This window comes from Microcaecilia unicolor, chromosome 1, assembly GCF_901765095.1.
Source record: "Microcaecilia unicolor chromosome 1, aMicUni1.1, whole genome shotgun sequence".
In the NCBI taxonomy this organism is placed as follows: domain Eukaryota; kingdom Metazoa; phylum Chordata; class Amphibia; order Gymnophiona; family Siphonopidae; genus Microcaecilia; species Microcaecilia unicolor.
In genome coordinates this window covers 300,887,413-300,903,486 of record NC_044031.1, presented here as the reverse complement: position 1 = coordinate 300,903,486, position 16,074 = coordinate 300,887,413, and positions in this window count along the sequence as shown.

The window sequence follows — 16,074 nt, the reverse complement described above, 5'->3', positions numbered from 1 at the left end:
CTTTTGGGTGCAAAGAGGGGTTAGGGGGGCTGGCTCCCCATGTTCTTGTATTGGTGGGGGGGGGGGCAGGGGGCTGGAGATCCACTGGACCTCCAGCTCCCTTATCACTGGCTTGGGATGGGGGAGTCAGGTTTGGGTCATCTGTTGGGGGATATGGGGGGTGGCCTGCTAGCATGCAAATGCATGCTGGACAGGGATCCCTATTCCTCCCCAATGCTCTAGTAAACCCTAATGCCAGCTCCGAGGTGGCATAGGGTTTACATCAGTAGCAGTGCGCTAGTTTGGCGTGCGCCCACTGAGCACTGGGGAGGAATACCAATGTCCCTGCTGTATATAATGAAATGAACCTAACTAGGGCTGTCCAAAAACAGGTCAAGAGGAGCTCTTGTGACAGGCTTGCAGAAAGAGGAGCATGAAGCAATCTTCCATGCAAGGTGTTTACTAAAGAATATGGTAAAAGGGATTTTCTTGGGACTTCACTACCCCAGTTGCAAAGGTCTAAAGTATAAACTAGTACACGCGTCCTGTTTTTCTTACATTGGCACGCAATTGTGGAATGCATTACCACTGGATCTGAAAAATATTCGTGACCTCATCAACTTTCGAAGATCTTTAAAGACTTTCCTTTATAACAAGACTTACCATAATAATCAATAATTGGAAATCCAACACATCACTAATTACCTGATAATCTGTCTGCCTTCTGATTTATTGAACTGATTATATCCATTATGTTTCACATGCTCTTTATGTAACCAATTGTTTATCTTCTCTTGATTGGCGCATTCTTTTCCTCCTCACAAAATCCCAGATATTCTGTCTATTTCAATTTATAACTATCAAAATAATTCACATCCCTAGATTTCTTCCATTGTCTCTCAATCTGATGCAGCTCCCTCCTTAACTGAATCACAGATAAAGACTTCCCAGGGCAAGGCTTATAGCCTGGGTCATCAGGGAGTTTACATTTCTGCGTGGGAGGGATTGCCAGGTTACCAAAGGTGGTTATTTCAAAGACTGATCCAGCCTTCATACGTTATACATGCACTCAGGAATGCACAATAATTAGTGTTGAAGTTTCTCTCTCTGAACATTAGATTACTGCAATTCACTCTACCAAATGAATATACTGAGGGTAATTTTATGCATCTAACTTGTGCAGCCAGTATAAGGATACGTTACACCAGTTTTCAATGGTAAAGTGCCTACACAGTTTCCCTTTGAAAATTAATCCACCAAAAAATACCCACACATTTACACCTGCTATTTAATATGGAAAAATAGAACTATAACTCCAGACTTCATCTTGGGCATACCTCTGCTTGCCCCACATACTAAATGGCATTATACAAATTATTTTATCTATTTATAATCCAGTTTTATAATGAGCTATTTCCATGCATTGACCACTGTTTTATGGAAACAAGTAGCCTTACACAGAAGGGTAATTTGCCCCTGCTCTGATGAAGGGTGTAAATATGGGTATGCACTTTATCCAGTTACAGATAAACTCTCTCAATACAGCTATCTGATTTGACTCCAACAGTGTACTATAACACAATCAGTCTGGAAAAACTGTTAGACTTAGTAGACAAACTTTTATAATATCTATTAAATTAAGTAAAAAGACCTCAGTTGTGCCGCTCAATGGATTCAACTTATACCATCAAGTCTTATGCACTGGCATCGTCATTGGTCTTTTATCCAAATCAAATTGTCTTGCCCAACTTATATGTCTGTTGTATTCAAAATTACTTGCACTTATCTTATCTTTTGTTGGCATGGGGGCATGTTGTCCTTCGTAACTGCTTCCTCAAGGACAACCCCCTTACATTTTAACCAAACACCTCCTCCTGACTGCTTTAGCAATGTAAGGGGGTTGTCCTTGAGGAAGCAGTTGGGTTGGGGATGGGGGACAGGAGGGAAGGAAGAGAAAGGCTGGTGCCTGGGAGGGGGGAACAAGAGAGAAGTAAGAGAGATGGACAGATACTGGCTCAGGGAGGTGGGGGGGGGGGGTACAGGAGGAAGGGAGGAGTGAGGGGAGAAACTGGACATGGGGAGGGATATGATCACACAGGAGAGATGCTGAACAGGGCAAGAATAAGTACTCAGAGAAAGGAGATGCTCAACATAGCAGGAAGATAGGGGAGGGACACAGATGAGAGATACCGTGCAGGGTGGATAGGGATGTAGTGAGAAGATGAATGGCGGACTTAAGAGAGAGAAGAACTGACAAATTGACAAGATGACCCTGGTAAGAGAGTAAGAAAAGCAGAGACACTGATCAACACAATTAGAAAAATTAAATGACCAGACAACAAAGGTTTAAAAAAAAAAAAAAGGAATTTTACTTTCTATTTATTGAATAGAATATGTCAGTTTTTGGAATGTACATGTAACCCTGGCTCCACTGCAAAGTTCCAGGCCCCGCTGGCTCTTCAGGCAGTAACCGAAACAAAGGTCACAGCAAAAGCTTTAGTTACTCACTTAGCTGGGTGCAGGCTGGGGCTGGACGTATTCTAGTAGGCCATATGGTTTTAAACCACACTTTATATTTATTAGTCCGGGAAGCAAATTAACTTTACTCTCAATCAGGGGCATAGCCAGAGTTTGGCGGGAGGGGGGGTCCAGAATCCGAGGTAAGGGGGCACATTTTAGCCCCCCGGCACCGCCAACCCCTCCCCCCGCCGCCACCACCACCACCAACAACTTTGCCCCCCCTGCCGACGACCCTCTTGACCCCCCCTCTCTCACTGCCAACCCTCCCCCGCCGCCGTTGCCTACCTTTGCTGGCAGGGGACCCCAACCCCTGCCAGCTGAGGTCCTCTTCTTCCAGCTCAAGGCTTCGTTCTGTTTCTGTGAGTCTGACGTCCTGCACTCACAGAAACAGAACGAAGCCTTGCGCCAGAAGAAGAGGACCTCGGCTGGCAGGGGTTGGGGTCCCCCGCCAGCAAAGGTAGGCGACGGCGGGAGGGGGAGGTCAAGAGGGTCGTCTGCAGGGGGGTCCAGGGCCAAAACTATGGGGGCCCAGGTCCCCGTGGCCCCACGTAGCTACGCCACTGCTCTCAATCCAAAGAAATACTCCAGTCCAAGTTTTATGAAACAAACAAACTTGAATGCTGCAACAGGCAGTTTATTCAACCTTCATATTCTTTGGAAGCAAACAGTTACCAGTCAAACAGGACAATTTGTATCCAAACCAGATAACTTGCTGAAAAGAGGGTTAAGTGCCAGTTCAAGACTTTTGGTGTAATTTAATAGTCCATTTATAAATTCTAAGGTATTTACATATTTACAGCTCCTCCAGTCCTATATCAATCCTTCTGGGCAGAATAATCCAAGGCTGTGCTTGCAGTGCTGTTAGCAGCAAGCAGTCCCACTGGGTTTTATCCAGCTGCTGGACTCACAACCAGACCTCCCTGTCTGTAGTCCTCTTCTCCAAAGGTGCAATTCTTTGAGCTGTTGCTTTTGGTACCGATCAGGCTCTTTCCTGTTCTGCTCCTGGTCTGGGTTCCCTTCTACCCACCCAGAAAACTCCTCACAATAAACAGTTAATGCTTCAGTTGGCAAAAGCCTCCTCTTAAGTCAGGCTTAGGTTATTGGGCCTGTTCAGGACACCCCTCCTCATGGGTCCCGGCGGGGGTAGAGGCAGCCAAAGACCATGTGCTCTGCACAACAACAGTTTTTATTCACCTCAAACCCCCCCCCCCCCCCCCCCCCCCGTCATTCAATAAGCAGAAACGTTTTCCTCAGCATTATCTCTTAAACACTCCCCTTTGGGCTGGGCTTCTCACTCTCCCTTTCCAATCCACTTCCATTCCCCTCCCCCCCCCCCAGTAACTCTGAAGGACGGGGTCTCTCATCAGTTCTGTAATCCCCAATATAATGGGGGATTACATACATATGCTACAATTGGTTTAAGACATGGCTGGGCCCACTTGAGAAATCTCAACCATTGACCTTAAATGTCCAGCATAGCAGTGGTAAATCTCCAGTTTTGGAATGGGTCACCCTTGGCATCTCTGACTATATGCATTTCTGTTACTTAGGAGTCATTAATGCAGAAAAGGCACAAAAACAGAGTGGAGGAGTGAGTCTGACATTGGTGCCAGGCAAAATGGTAGAGACTATTATTAAGAACAAAATTACAGAGCATATTCAAAAGTATGGATTAATGAGAAAATGTCAACATGGATTTAGTGAAGCAAAATTTTGCCTCACCAATCTACTACATTTCTTTGAAGGGGTGAACAAACGTGGATAAAGGCGAGCCGGTTGATATTGTGTATCTGGATTTTCAGAAGGCGTTTGACAAAGTACCTCATGAAAGACTCCAGAGGAAATTGGAGAGTCAAGGGATAGGAGGTAGTGTTCTATTGTGGATTAAAAATTGGTTAAAAGAAAACAGAGAGTAGGGTTAAATGGTCAGTATTCTCAATGGAGAAAGGTAGTTAGTGGGGTTCCGCAGGGGTCTGTGCTGGGACCACTGCTTTTTAACATATTTATAAATGACCTAGAGATGGGAGTAACTAGTGAGGTAATTAAATTTGCTGATGACACAAAGTTATTCAAAGTTGTTAAATTGCAGGAGGATTGTGAAAAATTACAAGAGGACCTTATGAGACTGGGAGACTGGGTGTCTAAATGGCAGATGACGTTTAATGTGAGTAAGTGCAAAGTGATGCATGTGGGAAAGAGGAACCCGAATTATAGCTACGTCATGCAAGGTTCCATGTTAGGAGTCACAGACCAAGAAAGGGATCTAGGTGTCATCGTCGATGATACGTTGAAACCTTCTGCTCAGTGTGCTGCTGCGGCTAAGAAAGCAAATAGAATGTTAGGTATTATTAGGAAAGGAATGGAAAACAAAAACGAGGATGTTATAATGTTTTTGTATCGCTCCATGGTGCGACCGCACCTCGAATACTGTGTTCAATTCTGGTTGCCACATCTCAAAAAAGATATAGTGGAATTAGAAAACGTACCGGTCTTACTCTGCCTCTGCCTCTTCCTCTGCCTCTTAGGAATGATCTGTTGTGAGGAAATCGTTGTGGTGGTACATATGTGTTGTTTTTCTTCCAGAGTTCCTCTAAAAAAAGGTCAGTTCATGAGGCTGATTCAAGTGCTGATCTTCGACCTGGAGAATTTCCACGTTCAGATGAATGTCTGGAGTTAGCTTGAAAAATGAGGACGGGTGAATGGGTTGCCTAAAGACACTTTGTTTTCCTTCCTTCAATAGATTAACTCCCAAGATCCTAATCTTAGATTTAAGAGTCAACATAATGACCATAAGATTAATTTTCTGGATCTTACCATCTGCAAAAATTATTATTTTTTCAGCACGACCATCTATAAAAAGCCGACAGACCGCAACACTTTTCTTCATTATTCAAGCTACCATAATCCCAAATTAAAGAGTAATCTGCCACTTTGTCAATTCCTCCGCCTTCGACGCATCTGTACAGATTTTGAGGAATTTAATTTACAAGTTTCACATATGAGCAAAAGATTTACAGCAAGAGGTTATCCTCAGAAACATATCACAACTGGTTATAACAAGGCCCTAGCCCAAAACCATGAACACCTTCTTCAACCTAACCAACAGAAGAAAAATCCTGATATAGTATGCACACTCAAATACTCTTTCCTGGCTAAGCATGTTGCAAAGTCAATACGTAAGCACTGATACATTCTAGAGGGTCTAGATTGCTTTAATAACAAAGATTTAGTAGTTGCATACTCCAAGAACAAAAATCTCAAGGAATATTTAGTCCCTTCAACCTTACCAGAAACGAGTCATTTCTAAGGAAACATTAATAAACTGTGTTGATTTTATTATTAATTATTTGTTTGGTCCCAGTTCTTTGGACAAGCCTGGTTTACTTTTCCCACTTCGCTTATCTCTGTTTGCTGCCCCGTGGGATCTATTGAGTTCTCCACGTACGTGGATCCTCTTTAGCTTGTAAATTTAAAATGAATCAGGGAAAATATTTCTTCACTTAACATGTAATTAAACTCTGGAATTCGTTGCCAGAGAATGTGATACAGGCGGTTAGTTTAGCAGAGTTTAAAAAAGGTTTGGACGGCTTCCTAAAGGAAAAGTCCATAGACCATTATTAAATGGACTTGGGGAAAATCCACTGTTTCTGGGATAAGCAGTATAAAATGTTTTGTACTTTTTGAGGATCTTGCCAGGTATTTGTGACCTGGATTGGCCACTGTTGGAAACAGGATGCTGGGCTTGATGGACCTTTGGTCTGTCCCAGTATGGCAATACTTATATATTTATGTAGGATAACAGATAAGCCAGGAAGAGTGAGAGTGTACGTGGGGAAGTGGTGTTTTTCTGGTGTTTTAGGGGGGGGGGGAGGCTTTTTTGTCCCAGGGTATTTTATAGGTATTTTTTGGTTAAAATCTAAAACTAGGAGCCCTAATTATGTTTCATGTTCTATGCCTACCCATGGACTCCCACAAAAGGAGTGAATGAAACTTGCCCATTGAACCATATTTATGGATATATTTATACTGTACATTGTGAGGCTGGTAAAGATTAAACTGCTTTTGGCCTTGCTGTAGTGTGCACTGCTTATTACTAGGGGACTAATCCCCTCTTGTGGCTGCCTATGCTCTGGCTGATTCCCCTCACAGCAGGGTATAACTGAACTGAATAACAAACCCTGAACTCTTCATTTAACAGTTAAGTCTCTTTCATGCAGTATTTCTAGGGAAACAAAATCTCACATACCATTCTAAATGGATTAAACCTTAGCATAGCTACTGAAAAAAGAAAAAAAATCCAGCCTTTAAATATCTGTCTTTGTAATTTACATTTGGATTCTTGAATTTTTCTTATTATAGCCACTAGATGGTGCTGCATTTTAGAGAATATACCTAAGCCCTATGGACAATGAATTATACATAACCACAGCTAGTGCAAATATAATAGGTGCCTAGGCAAAACTTCAGCGATGCCTACCTTCATTTACTTTTAAATTCTTTGCCCCTTTTCTTTTGAGATTTTAATAGTTAAATGCCACAATCATGATTACCTTAACATCACTCTTTCTAGAGCAATCCTGCACAAAACAGACATCACACTTTGTTCTCGTCCTAGTGTGCCTATAGTCAAGTTGGCCCTTTGCATTATGTCAATGAATTATTTCTTCTACACTTCCCTGCCAAAGATCCAACAGCATAATAAAACAATCAATAAAGCATAAAATATTAAAATAAAATATTTAAAGTACAAGTCGAAAAATCTGGACTGCTCAGGGATTGGGTCAGTCCGGATTTTTGGATTTTCTGGATTCTCAGGCAGTACTTTTAAAATTCAAATTTAAGCATCTCTCCTCCCTATCCAGCATCTCTCTTCCCCTTCCAGCATCTTTCTGTGTGTCTCTCCCCCTTCCAGTATCTCTCTGTGTCTCCCTTCCCCTTCCACCATCTCTTTGTGTCTCTCTTCCCCATCTAGCATCTCTCTTCCCCTTCCAGCATCTCTCTTCCCCTTTCAGCATCTCTCCTTCCTATCCAGCATCGCTCTGTGTCAGTGGCATAGCCAGACAGGCAATTTTAGGTGGGCCAGAGCCCAAAGTGGGTGGGCACAACATTTTCTCTGCCCTGTCCTACTCTCACCTCAAAATATAAATACATTAGCTAATGAAGATCCCCAAGCTCTGTCAGCTGAAGACTTTCTCTAAAGGTGGCCAGATCAACCTTTTACCAAGCTTGGCAGGCAGCAGCAACGTCCCTAAGCCACTGATGCTGGCAGTTGTCGGTGGCTCAAGAATGATGTTGCCAACTGCAGAGTTTGGTAGAAGGGAGTTCTGGCTATCTTTGGAGGAGGTCCTCAGCTGGGGATTCTTGGGGATCTCCATCAGCTATACAGCAAGGGTCAGGACAAGTGTTAGACATGCTAGACAGATCAGAAAATAAGGAAGGGCCGCCCTCCCTGATCTCCTCTCCCCCCTCCCCCACATCCCATCCAATTTCCCCATCTGCCATTACTATCATACCAATAGACCCTCACCAAATACAGAACAAGGGATCACAAATTAGAAATAAAAATATTTAGACAAAAATTGAACTGGGAACCTCAAGAAGTTAAACTTAGCATGTACTGCAACACTGGAGAAATAAAAATAGAAATGCATTTCCTTTTCTACTGAACACAATCATTTAGTTCAGTTCTTCCTTTTCCTCTCCTTCCCTCATCTCCGAGAGTGTGACCTTTCTCTTCACATAAACCTGAGAACTCTTTCTTCCAGTGTTTGTGAGTGCAAGAAGTTCTGGAATTCCATGATTATTATGATTAAATCTAGACTGAAAGCCCACCTCTTTAACATTGCTTTTGACTCGTAACCACTTGTAACCACTCGCCTCCACCTACCCTCCTCTCCTCCTTCCTGTACACATTAATTGATTTGATTTGCTTACTTTATTTTTTGTCTATTAGATTGTAAGCTCTTTGAGCAGGGACTGTCTTTCTTCTATGTTTGTGCAGCGCTGCGTACGCCTTGTAGCGCTATAGAAATGCTAAATAGTAGTAGTAGTAGCAGTAATTGTTAACAGTACCTCAATTTAGAAAGCACTGCATACGGGGCTAGAACTTTGGTAGGAGAGGTGGAGATGGAATCTTTTAATAAAGTGGAGTAACTTGACCAGTCTATTATGATGCGGCAGTTAAATTTTAAAAAAGAAGGACAAAGTAGCTCCTCTTGAAGTGACTACCTTACAACCTGAAGGTCACAGGTTCAACAATGGCTTCTGCATGATAGAGATTAAAACTGGGGTGGGGGTTGGGGGGGGGGGGGAGAAAGTTCTACCATGGGTGGACTCTGCCTTGGAGCTGCAACTTTCACTCACCACTGAAGTACAATCTGTTGTTATTTTAGTCTTAGCGACAATTATTCTGAGGATCACTGATACAGCTATGCTGTTCTTGCATCAGCATCTGCCAAGAAGCATCGAGACTGTGTTGTTTCCTGGACAGCTACTTGATAGCAGTCGGTTCTGTCATCTTCTGTTTTAGTCAGATGGGAAAGGTCCTTTCCCTTTTGGTACAAGCAAGTCTCACTTTCTCTTATGATAGAGTGGTGTAGCTTTTCTATAAAGCAAGTAAAATCTGGACTCATCAGGGTTCTTTGCTATCTGCCTTACCAGAAACTTTAAAGGCAGTAAATCAGCTCTTGGGGGACTCACAAACCTATGATCAAAAGTCAACGTGAGCGCAAAAGCCAATTAGCACTGTTTTTGCGCACGCACTTACCAATGTGGCATGATCAAGGGGGTTACCGCCATAAACTGCGAGCGCGCCAGGCACTTGCGTAGATGACATGTAGATGTAGTCAATCTCATGTAAATAGGGTCATTTTGCGTTCCTCGTGGATGATGCTTTGTGCAGTTAATCAATCTGAGCATCTCTCCTCCAACCAAGGGATTAGCACTAGCAAGATAGACTTCAACATGTGCCATGTGCTCAACAGCTCTCACCTGGCCTTTTTAATTAAAGTAAGTTTGTGCATTTCTATCTAGGAGGATGTCTCACTATGTGCACACAGGAGTGATTCAGACCCATGGATTGAGTAGTTTGTGTTGGAAAGGTGTCTTGCTTCTTAAGTTTACTTGGCTAGCATTATTCTTAGCCTTATTGCCACTGGCCACCAGTACCAAGCAGTTTTGCAGTAAATTGTCCTAGAGGAGTTCTGTGTGAAATTGTTCCCCGCCCCCCCCCCCCCCCCCCCATTCTTATCTTCCATGCTGCATTGTGGTACTAGCACTCTTCCAGGTTGTGTTTCTCAAGTCTGGTCTGTTCTGCTTTGTTATCTCCATATTAAAAAAAAAAAAAAAAAAGCCCACAAATTTAAGAGAGTGGAGACTTCCTGTGAAAGAAAAATATTTTTTTTTTCTAGATGGAATTATAGGTCTTTCCTCGTCTTCCAATGAATCTAGCCTCGGAGCTCAAATTTTTGCATAAATACTCCTTCATTAGAGCTTAATTTTGTAAGAGTTAAATGGAACCAGCAACTTCCTATGCTGAATGTTTGTCTTTCACAGGAGCATTTAGTATGTTTTCTCTGTTTGTCTTCTGCAGGAAATACCTCTCTGTAGAACATTTCTGTCATTGACAGGTTCTTCAGCTATTTGTAGAAGTTTGATGCATTTCAGACTAGAGATTTCTGGTTTATTGATTTTCAGCTGCTAATGGTTATATTTCTCTTCTGCTTGAAAGAGCTTCCTACATAATTTAGTAGGATCCTGGGCTGTCCAGCTATTCCTAGAAGGTTCTTGCCCCTCAGGGTCACACGTTATTACTAGTGAAGTATCATGCATTCTCCTTCTGTTCAAGTTCACTCTTAATCCATATTCCTCACCTTAGTTCAGGATTGGCTAATGTGTTTCCTTTCTACGGTCCTTGGTCCCAGGTTGGGCGCATGGGGGTTTGTTTCCTTTAGGAGAATATCTCTGTAGTTTCATTTGGTGTGCTTTTACTGTTTCATCCTTTTCCTTCCACAACAGTAGATTATTTCCTTCTGTTAGGATCCTTCCCTAACAGGTTCTGTTGCAAGTTAAGTTTTCTCCTTAGCTTAATGGTTGACAGTATCTGGTAGCTTTCAGAGAGTTCCAGCTCTAAAGTTCTTTCATCCTCATTTCATCTTTTTATCTATTTTCAAATGATCTTCTAGGCCAACATCATCTGAGCTGGTGATTGTTAGGGTCTTATTGATGGAAATAATCCACTGATTCTGGACTGGTCTGGTAGGATTAAAGGAAAGAAAATGATCATGTAAGACATAATTTCTCCTTATATTTGAGTGGTAATACTCTGGAGCTGGGACCTAGAATGCTCCTCTCTATATCCAAGGTAGGCACATTTTGGTGCCATGCCATATTAAATATGTATAGTGATGCATGCGTTTCAAAATTGCCGCAAATTTTAGACATTTTGCCCAAAATCTCACTCCGGCTGCAAAATCTACCCCTGAACTGCCACAGAAAGCTGGGACTTTGATCAGAGCTGGCTTTGATGCTAGCAACGTCCTATGCAATTGTCAGAAGTAGAGTTATCCCTGGCCACTTGTGGGTCCCAAAATGTTCCTTAAAAGGTACCCTTAAAGGAACAGGCTCTGGGTGGCAGCATCCCATCACATCCTTAATGGAGCAGCACCCTATAAAATCATGCCGGATGCACACCCCTAAACCCACATTTGGCAGTAGTTGTTTTGATATTACTGAATTCTGTATATATTTCATTGTGCATGTTATATACCGTTATATCACAAAATCTCAAAACAGTTCATTTAAACTATATGGAATGAGGGGGTATATGGAATGGGCAGACTTATACGGTCTGTGCCAGAGCCGGTGGTGGGAGGCAGGGATAGTGCTGGGCAGACTTATACGGTCTGTGCCAGAGCTGGTGGCGGGAGGCAGGGCTGGTGGTTGGGAGACAGGGATAGTGCTGGGCAGACTTATACGGTCTGTGCCAGAGCCGGTGGTTGGGAGGTGGGGCTGGTGGTTGGGAGGCGGGGATAGTGCTGGGGAGACTTATACGGTCTGTGTCCTGAAGAGCACAGGTACAAATCAAAGTAGGGTATACACAAAAAGTAGCGCATATGAGTTATCTTGTTGGGCAGACTGGATGGACCATGCAGGTCTTTTTCTGCCGTCATCTACTATGTTACTATGGAATGAGGGGGTAGGTCCCTTTGGAGGTCAGGTTAGCTCACGCTATTGTTACTGCTCATTTATGCATGAGGTTTTGTTCTGTTTTCATGCTTGTAGACAGTGTTGCAGAGCACCTCCCTAGTAGCTCATGACAATGGAACAGTGGTCCCAAATCTAGTCCTGGAGGCACCCCAGCCAGTCAGGTTTTCAGGATATCCACAATGAATATTCATGAGAACAATAGAATATCATGTTCCAGGGAATCACCGTCTTTGGGTCCCAGATGTGGGCTGCTATGTGATCCTACTGTTATCTGCTCTGTGAAATATGTGAATTGTCTTTGAATATCTGTCTTCAATTAAGACATTTGCACCTAGGAAATCAAGAGATTATTTCATTAGGAAGGGTTTTTTTTTAAATATACCTCTGTGTAATTTCCAATCTCCAGATTTAATGAGTAGTTTCTCAGCAAGGGAATAAAAGCAAGCCAGTAAAGTTAACTCTGCCTTGATTTGTCCAGTCTGCACCCTTTATTGTAGGTGTGTTGTGCTTTTCCTGTCTTTTGGAATGAGGGTGCGGTTTGTCATCAACAGGACTGTTTATAGCTTAGGCTTAGTAGATTGTTCCTGTGCTATTTTTAAGTAGTTTGCACTGTTTTTCTGACATTTGTGCCTGCTTAAGGACTAGCTAGCAGACCAATGTCAGAGAGTTGCTGGCTTTGTCGTTGCTTGAACAGCTGCTGTGAAGTTATACTTTATGGTGTGACTTTCTTTCTGCAAGGTTGCCAAGGGTGAGCCTAACCACAAAGCAGGAGTTTGTGAATGAACCTGGGAGAGGCAATGAACTTTGCACCTGAGCCTGAAGTACAGCCTTGAAGTAGGGGCTGGAACTGATGGATTGTTAAGGCTAGTAAATGTTAGGGAGTTGCTTTCTCTTATTGTTCAGTTTGCTCGCAATATGCTGCGCCTCACAGCTTGGATACTTCACCTGCAGTGTGCTTTTTCTCTCTTCCCTTCTACTGTCACCAGCCTCCTGGTCAGCCTGCCAGACATGGACACAGTACTGACCACAGGTTTGGCCTGACTCATCCTATACAATTACTAAGGGCCATAGCTGCCAAGAAGGGGGGGGGGAGCAGGGGAGACAAAATTCCCCGGGCCTGGGCCTCTCTCTCTCTCCTGCTCGGTCAGGACCTGAGTGATCGTGTCCTGACAGGAGCAGGAGAGAGAAAACGGCGCTGCGGACAGGTCCCCCTTGGAGGCTGGGGAGGACCCGGAGAAGCACCTCCAGTGCTGCTCTTCAACACTGGAGGAACACATTTTCTGCTTGTGGGGCCTCAGGATCCCCACCAGGGAAGGTAATTGGATTGTGTGTGGGTGGTAGGCGGTAGTGATCCGGTGGGGGGGGGGACACACATATTACAGCGATGGAGGGGGGGCAGTGGCTCTGCCCCAGGCCCGGTTCAGTCTCTTGGTGGCACTGGGGCTCCTTTTTCTAAGTGGTGGTAAACCCAATGCAGGCTTGCCGCTCGCTATACAGGAAGTACCACTGGGCTACCACAGCAGCCTGGTGCTACTTCCCAGCCCTGTTGCGCTGTCATTTCCAGTGCTACAAAAATGTATTTATTTTTGTAGCGCCGAGGTGTACCCAGCGTTAATCAGGCAGAGCCGCTCGCTGCCTGGTTACCGCCAGGTTAACACGAGAGCCCTTACCGCCACCTCAATGGGTGGAGGTAAGGGCTCTCCCCTGAAATGGCTGTGCGGCAAGCGCTTTACTTGCCGCCCGGCCATTTCCTGTAGGAAAGCGAGACTTCCCTTTTACCAGTTGTGGTAAAAGGGGGCCTCAGCGTGCGTGTAAAACATGTGCTGATGCCGGCGCCAGCCCCCTTTTGCTGCAGCTTGGTAAAAGGGGCCCTTAGAGAGGCATCCTAAAGAATCATATTAACAATAGCCCCAGGGCAACAGTGATTTAATTGCTCGTCTTTTCAGGCTCAAGATGAGATACAATTGAGTGCACAAGTTATTTCCCTGCCTGAGTAAGCTTACAATTGAAGGGGGCATAAGTACACAAGTATTACCATACTGGGAAAGACCAAAGGTCCATCAAGCCCAGCATCCTGCTTCCAACAGTGGCCAATCCAGGTCACAAATACCCGGCAAGATCCCAAAAATGTACAAAACATTTTATACTGCTTATCCCAGAAATAGTGGATTTTCCCCAAGTCCATTTAATAACGGTCTATGGACTTTTCCTTTAGGAAGCTGTCCAAACCTTTTTAAAACTCTGCTAAGCTAACTGTCTTTACCACATTCTCTGGCAACGAATTCCAGAGTTTAATTACACGTTGGGTGAAGAAACTTTTTCTCCAATTCGTTTTAAGTTTACTACATTGTAGCTTCATTGCATGCCCCCTAGTCCTAGTATTTTTGGAAAGCGTAAACAGACGGTTCACATCTACCCGTTCAACTCCACTCATTATTTTATAGACCTCTATCATATCTCCCCTCAGCCACCTTTTCTCCAAGCTGAAGAGCCCTAGCCGCTTTAGCCTTTCCTCATAGGGAAGACGTCCCATCCTCTTTATCATTTTCGTCGCCCTTCTCTGCACCTTTTCTAATTCCACTATATCTTTTTTGAGATGCGGCGACCAGAATTGAACACAATATTCGAGGTGCGGTCGCACCATGGAGCGATACAAAGGCATTATAACATCCTCATTTTTGTTTTCCATTCCTTTCCTAATAATACCTAACATTCTATTTGCTTTCTTAGCCGCAGCAGCACACTGAGCAGAAGGTTTCAATGTATCATCAACGATGACACCTAGATCTCTTTCTTGGTCCGTGACTCCTAATGTGGAACCTTGCATGATGTAGCTATAATTCGGGTTCCTCTTTCCCACATGCATCACTTTTCACTTGCTCACATTAAATGTCATCTGCCATTTAGACGCCCAGTCTCCCAGTCTCGTAAGGTCCTCTTGTAATTTTTCACAATCTTCCCGCGATTTAACAACTTTGAATAACTTTGTGTCATCAGCAAATTTAATTACCTCACTAGTTACTCCCATCTCTAGGTCATTTATAAATATGTTAAAAAGCAGCAGTCCCAGCACAGAGCCCTGTGGAACCCCACTAACTACCCTTCTCCATTGAGAATACTGACCATTTAACCCTTCTCTCTGTTTTCTGTGTTTTAACTAGTTTTTAATCCACAATAAAACACTACCTCCTATCCCATGACTCTCCAATTTCCTCTGGAGTCTTTCTATTACTGGGTGCCTCCAGATAAGTGTACCAATGCCACTCACTGAGCACTAGTTCTCATGCACACACAGACACTCATGTATATATATACACACACTTATGCACACAAACAGAACCCCCAACACACGCATGCACATAAAGGGCTAGATTCTATATATGGCACCTAAAAAATTGTACAAACAAAAAAAGCAACACTGGGCCTTCAAGACTGAGACAATAGGAGTATTTTATTGATAAGTGACCCGACATGGGCCGTGTTTCGGCGTAAAACAATGCCTGCCTCAGGGGTCAGCGTTTGGATGTTAATTGTTTAAAATGTATATGTGTCCAAAGCCTCCGAAAACAGACTTAGATAAATCTATAAAGCCAAACTTGCCTGTCGGAATGGACAGCCTCAATATAGGAAAACATCTCTCCTGTATTAGCAAATAGTAAAAACCTAAAAAATTGTCACACCGCTTAAGTGATGAAGTTGCTTGTAACTTTAGGCATGGCCATTTGTATCAACGAAAATGTGGTGCAAATGCCCATGCCTAAATTTACGCACAGAGCAGCATTATCCTGTAGGAGTATATATATCCAGGAGGACAACTCCTAATATATATATCCTGAGGTACTTAGCTGACAGAACACTACTAAATAGCAATTATCTTGGACTTGTGTCTAGGGGAAGCGTACCTCTTTGGCCCAATGGCTAGCTAGCTGTGCTGGAAAAAGGAACAATGCCACAGATGGAATATATATTATTTATTAGGTAAAGAAATATATATATAAATAGTTCTGAAACAAAATGCCATGCAAAATACAAAATAACTTGCTATAAAAATAGATTATCACCACAATATAGATAATGATATATATTCATCCTAATGGACTAACTGAGTGATTACACAACCAATCACAATACTGATATCCTGATGATTATTATGACCACACATCTTATGCAACATACACAGTTAGCAGCTAAATTCACAGACCATAAGTCATGACATAAAACCCATCTATCTCAGATAAAAGCCAAAGACTAATTATCCTCATGACCATAGGTAGTATATCCTGTTCTCACCTTGCCGTCTGTGGCAGGCTTCCAATGGTAAAGAAGCGGATTCCTCCTTGGAGACTCAAGCTGAAGCCTCAGCGAGTC